Source organism: Berghia stephanieae, chromosome 9 (assembly GCF_034508935.2).
Source record: "Berghia stephanieae isolate SIO BIC M18660-M18661 chromosome 9, UCSD_Bste_1.3, whole genome shotgun sequence".
Taxonomy (NCBI): domain Eukaryota; kingdom Metazoa; phylum Mollusca; class Gastropoda; order Nudibranchia; family Aeolidiidae; genus Berghia; species Berghia stephanieae.
The window spans coordinates 5,107,301-5,114,030 of record NC_088368.1 but is presented as its reverse complement, the minus strand read 5'-3'; the positions used below and the strand labels follow the sequence as shown (position 1 = coordinate 5,114,030).

General features: G+C 35.1%; 1 protein-coding gene across 4 annotated transcripts in view; it reads left to right on the top strand.

The window, feature by feature from the left end:
* Positions 1-281: 281 nt before the first annotated feature.
* The window catches only part of LOC144979548 (sodium/myo-inositol cotransporter 2-like), an 89,885-nt gene continuing 83,436 nt past the window's right edge, over positions 282-6,730 (top strand). The window contains exons 1-2 of one of the 4 annotated variants that reach the window (XM_078926268.1): positions 282-407; positions 754-853. The gene's annotated coding sequence lies outside the window, so the exon portion shown is untranslated. The remainder of the gene's footprint in view (positions 408-753; positions 854-6,730) is intronic. The other 3 variants (XM_078926272.1, XM_078926266.1, XM_078926270.1) reach the window with 3 other exon arrangements.

Below are 6,730 nucleotides of genomic sequence, written 5' to 3'. Positions count from 1 at the left end.
GCGAACGTCATGTTGGTTGTGCGCATGCGTCTCTCGTCCTCGCCGCGTTCTCTCTCTAATAACTTTCCGCCGGTGACGTCACAGACTATGAGTGACGTCCAATCAAGGGACGATACTCTTCCGCTAATCTCATTCTCTATAGGTGGTAAGGAGAGGGTTCAGTCAAGTGTACCTACGTTATTGTCTATCAATCCGGCACGGAACAGTCAATCGTCCATCGCCCTACATTCATTGTTATCTATCGCCAAGCCCTGGTTCTTGTTCTCTTGTGTGCTTGAAGCGGTGACCGTTCCTTCTAACTCTAACACTGTCCGAGTGACCATACGCCCTTCCTTGACACTAAGTGACAATAAATTAGTGAGCTCGGAACCAGACAGTAGTGAATAATAGAAATTTGAAAAGACCAGGTGTGTATAAAAAAGTGCCAGACGAGACAAAATTATGAAAATAAATACAAAAATTAAGATTTTAACAAATGAATATCTCCACCCCCCCCCTCCCCCCCCACCCCTCACCCCCCCCCCCCCCCCTTAAGCCCCCTAATCAACCTGCCTTGACAGAGGATCAAATATCAGATCTCCTCAGTACTGGTAATCAGTCGTGGCAAGTTGATTTTTGGGGGGGGGGATGGGGGGGGGAGGGGGGGGGGTTCTTGTATTTTTCTTTCTGCTTTGTCTGACACTGTTTCATAATACACATGTTTTCAGATTCTTTCATAACTCATTTATTTATTATTGCCTTACTGTTGTCAAGTCAGTATTCTCGGATCTCACCACTCGTGTTCTGTGTTTTAGATGGAGGATCTTGTTTGTGTTTTGAAAACTCTACGAAATTTATAAACCAAGAAGACAAGGTAAACTTTTGAAAACATTAATTTCTTGTTGACGGATTTGCGTTGTCTCTATCTGAAAAAAAAATAATTTTAATATCGCCTAACAGGCGTCAGCATGTCTCGTTCTGATTGTTACCTGTTGCTGATGGTCAGGGACTCCTTGTAAAGAGCTTTGAGCACATTTAGTGGATATTGATCTGTATAAAAGCACACATGTTTTTGCCCACATTAATTTGGAGTACGATAACCGGACGAAATTGTGTTTGTTGTGGTGGATTGTTTTAAACGTTCGCTTAAAACATATCTGGTTCGTCTTTAGTAGATGGTATGAGAATCAAGACAGGTCTGTCTGGTTTGTATTGTGTGTTGTGCATGTGTGTGTGCTTGTGTGTGTGAATGAGTATGTTTCAGCCAAAGTAATTTGTAATTTAAGCGCTTAGAGTTTGGTGTCTCGGAGTTGTAGCGATATATATATAATATATATATATATATATATATATATATATATATATATATATATATATATATATATATATATAAGTTTTCAGCATTATTATTATTATTTAACAATGGACAATATTTTGCGTTGGTTTAACCCTCTCCTTACCAACTATAGGAAAATCGTCACATTCGTTACGATACAACCAACATTTTTCTTATTAAAACTTCTTTTGTACATTATAAAATTTAAAGAAAATGAACAGTGTGTTGAAGAGCATGTTCTGCTGAAGAAATTATGTATCGCAAGAACTTACTGCTTTGTGTTTGAGTGATAAAAAATATATATTTTTGTGTTAGTTGTGAAGTTGTGGGGAAAATCCTGAAAATGGCTGGTGAGGAGAGAGTTAAAAGAGGAAAACATAACATAACATCTCATATCATCAAAAGGTCGCTTAGGTCAAAGGAATTTAAATACCCTGTGCAAAAACGAAAGGTTTAGGTCATAAATACCCAGATATGATCATAATTAATTATGATTATCATTTACACCATAAGGAATTAAAATATATCAAGTAAAACTTATTCATCAAACTAATGCATTCATTTATGGAGCTCCCTAACGATTTAATGTTTGAATAAATTATACTCTATCGACAATAAAAACTTAATTATATGTTTTAGAATTGATTTAAGGATCAGCATCTGTGCAAGCCATAATATAATACATTTATCAAATGCCCTTGGTATTGTGAAAGGCAAAATTTAAAAAAAGTATAGTATAGATAAACTGTCGGTCATAATAATGGTAGACAAGGTCTTTAAACAATGCCTTTTGAAAATAGAATGTGTACTTTGATTTTCGAAATTTAAAAAAAAAGGTTTATTATAATTATAATTATACTGTTAAAATAATCAGTAAAGGAGAATGGTCTGGAAACCACTGTAAGAAACAGTTTTATTTGAATCCGTATAAGAAAAGGGACTTGCCTTTCAGTGATTTTTTCCAATGCCTTATTGTAACTAATAAATAATAGAAGAAAACTTACTTTGAAATAGTATGGCTCTTTTTATCGTATCTAATGACTGTCTGAATATTGCAGTCAGTAGGTGGGGTTCCGCCCCCCCCCCCCCCCCATCTACTCTTTTTCAAACACAACTGGCGTTTGTTTGTTTTGTTAACTTATTTTTTTTTCTTCTGGGAGGGGGGGGGGGTTCTTCGTTGATGGGTTTGCGATGCTTGTTCACAAAACCATCACTGAAAGGTTTTAAACATGTAGGATACAAATAAGAATATATTATGACTAGTTAAGTGATAGAGTGAAAAAGATATACGACCAAACAATGTATTATGTTCTAGAAATAACCATGTTCCATTTTTCTGGTGTAATATTTATTAGCATTAATTTTATAAATTTAATAACTATTAATAGACATATTCATACTTCAATAGTACAGATTCTAGTCCTTTATTTAATCTATCTGAAAGCAGTCTTGGCAGTAGTAACCATGAAAGACATAATCTATTAAGAATAGGTGTAAAAAAGCAAAAGTGCGCTAAAGATCTGATAAATCAGCCCTAAGGAAAACTATTTCATATGTACAACAAAAACTAAAGTATCATGACGAGAAACTTTCATTCTATTAATTACTGTATATCAAACTCTCGACAATCGAAAATAAACATTCATTCATTCATCCATTCATTCCATGATCTGATGATCATCGGGAGGATACACGGGATGCAGCTCTCACCACTTTCCGCCATTCTTCTCTATTTTTGGCCTTCACTTGGAGTTCTTCCATCGTCATTGATGTTTGACCAAATCCAAATAATGCGAATGGAAGGAAGATAATGACAGACTGATAATGACAGACTGATTCATGTTTTGACTACGCTGCTTGAAGCAAAAGCTGTATTCCATATTAATAGGATGTTCCGCTTTCCGATGCAAATGCACGAAGGCAACATTGAATTGCAGCCTGTTTTGTAAATGTCAATATGCAAATTAAACACTTCTCTTATACAAGATTTGAAATCTTGGCCATTTCTTTCCCTACCTGAACATTATTTCTTTTTAAATCATTGTTACCAATCAATAATTTCATGGTGTCGTTAAACTTTAACACGTATCCGAAACGCCAATGGCTTCGTGGACCCTACTATAAGCCCGCATGAAAGCAATCACGGCATCACATTGCGTAACTTTGGAGGAATTTGTGATATTCCCTGCGCATGGTATTGGAATGGTTCTCATGGATGGAAAATCTCAAAAACTAGAATAATCGACTTAACGGGTTTTGGAAAAACCAGCCTTCAATTCTATTATTTTATTATTATTCTCTTATTTTATATCATATTATCAATTCTATTATTCTAGTATTAATTCTCTTTATTATTTTATTATTATTCTATTATTCTTTTATTCTGTTATTCATTCTATTAACGTTTGTTACTTGTATTATTTGTGAAAGAAGATGAATACCTCAAAACCTTGTTTGTTACAATCCTGATATGAATTTTTTTCCCTTAATGTTACAATATATATAACCACTGGCTTTGAAAATTAATAGCACAAAATTATAAAATAAATAAGTCATTTAATCCTTAATTTAAGACACCTGATCTTATGCGAATGATAAATATATGGATTTACTGTGTCACCGGTTTTATGACATTTTTAGATATAAATATATTTCAAACCACAATCAGAATAATGATTTTACAAAAGGTTCACACAAAAGTATAGCTTTAAATTATTAAACTGCTGATTTTTTTTTAATAAAGAGAAGATGTCAAAAATAAACTGAAAGGTTTGGCAACCAAAACGTACCTATTCAATAACAGGTAAAGACAATACAATAGACACAAACAAATCTTGTCTTGTAGTCGTCTCGAGTTTGCTCCTCTGTAATAGGAGCAACGTTGCTCTGACTTTTCGTGAAGATGTGTAGTGTGGATACTTCTTCACTCTGTACCGATCTGCGACGTACGGCCCAACAAATATTGAGAATAACCGTGCTTCTCAAATTTGTTTTACGTAAAAGACTTAGGACTATTCTTTTGGATCTGGATAGAGATTTGACCGACTCAATTTTTAACGGGAACCTTTTTATTTTCACACTTGTGGAGATGTGATTGTGATATTACGACATACGTCGCCTTTTAATTCGTCGCCGACCCGACCATCCTTTGTTATTTTTTTTAACACAGTGTTTGGTCTCCTGTGTTATAATATTTAGTTTGTTATTGAACCGGCCTGTATAACACAGTTTCTGCCATCTCTGTGTTATACTTTATTGGGACATATACAAAGTAACAGATTTACCTTCTCTGCACTGTGATTTTATTGATCTCTTTTTTTTATCATTTTATCAAATTGTGCCTTCTTTACGCATTGCTTTTGGCCACCCGTTTACGGACTTGCACAGTATAACAGTAACCTGCACTATGCTTTGCTATTTTCCGGCCCCGAACGTTTTTCATACAATCAACCCTTTTTTCTCATTTTTTTCTAATCCCAGGCCATCCTATCTAATGAGCCTCTTAATTAGTATCAATTTTATTAGTTAGGTTTATTATCAAACATTTTCAACATGTCAGTAGCAGTAGAATGGCTTTGTGTCATTTAATGCGTCTGTATCATCCGTTATCTATCGGATTTTAAAATGGTTAAAACGACCAAACAAAAAACAAAAAAAATAACACGTGTTTTTTTTTTTTTTGTTTGTTCGTTCGTTTGTTTTTTTTTTTTTTTTTTTTGTTTTTTTTTTTTGGTATTGTTTTTTGTTTTTTGTTTTTTGTTTGGTCGTTTTAACCAATTTGCCAACCTTCCCTATCATACAATCAACCCTGCATTGTGCGAAGGGCGAAGAATATAAAGTGACGTTTTGCGGCATGCCATGGGTTTATATAACCATGGTAAGTAATTATTCATATGACGAGTGGGAGGCATTGTCAACACAAGATAGCATAGCAACAAGTTTGAAAAATAACAACTCATTGAGATTCTCGTAAGTAGGTGGCGCTCTTCCTCGGCTTACGGACATTTTAAATAGTAGGAGCTAATAACAGCCGCTCAATCTTCTTGTTATTTTCAGCTTTGGCTCTATAACCGAGTGAGGTGAACTTTATTCATTGTAATCCGAGACTAAAATTAATGTGATCGAGACATGAAACTTAGGGGCTCCTTCCGTATGTGGATTTTCAATGTCAAGTCGGTAAACATGGCATGTGAGTATTGATTGAAACGCACATCATTCCTGACGCTATATCAATCGTACAAATTCACACAAAAAACGTTTATAATCGGATAGAATTTATTGAGAAGAAACCACCCAACTAAATAATAGAAAGCCGCGAAAGCCTATATCGAATTTGAATTATATTGCATATAAACATTATGAGCGAGAGGCTGTTTACCTACTTGACACGGTCTGATACAGATATATGGCGCATCGTTTGCAATTAAAATCATATTTCCACTTTAGAAGTTTCGCGTCTCTATATTTTTTTTTGTCTCGGTTGTAATACTATTATGCCCTTGTTAAAATAGCAAAATTGAATAATTTGAGCCGGAACTATATCAGTTACGTATTTATTTGATCTCTTTGTTTCTTTTGTAGCCGGTTTTTTTTAAAATTTACTCAACACATTCTGGTCCACAGGCTTAAGATAATTTTGGACTTAACTTAAATCTGAAACGTGAAAACTTTGATGTTTCGCTTCCTGTTTGTCTTGGAGCAAACTACAACTGCAGCAGCTTCTGGTCATCTTCAATTTGCCTTGTCTTACTCAAGTGAAGTCCATCTATTTACATTTTACAAGGTAAGTCAAAATGTTTTGCATTTTGATCTAAAATATCCCGTTTTAAGACGGCGAAATTTCAATGGAAGATGTGTATTTAGGTAAAATAGTCACATGGTCTGCACGCCAGATCAATCTTACCAACACACAAGACCATGGGTAATATTTTATGTTTGTAATAATATCATAGTCTGTAGGAGTTTGGTGAGAACTTATCACCAAACTTGTGGTCTAAGACATTTTTTTTAAAACGAATGTTTCGACACGCCTCTGTGCGAATGCTATGCGCTGATTCTTTTAACTTCCATTTTATTGTATAGTTGGTACAAGTTAAGTTTCTGCTCTATTCTCTGTGCGGCTATGTGGTCTAGTGGTATGACACTCGCTTTCGGATCGGAAAGTCCTGGGTTGAGCCTTGCGCTCGAAGCATAGTTGAGTCCATGGAGAAGGCTCTTTACTCACATTCTTTCACCGTACTCAGGTGTAAAACGAGTACCTGGCCGCAGTGTTGTCTGTGTCCAAACAAATTTGTAATATCGCCTAACAGTCGTCATTTCCCCTTTCTAAATGTTACGTGTTGCTGTTGGCCAGGGCAAGGACCCCTTGTAAAGCACTTTGAGCACGTTTAGTGGATATTGCGCTATATAAAAGCT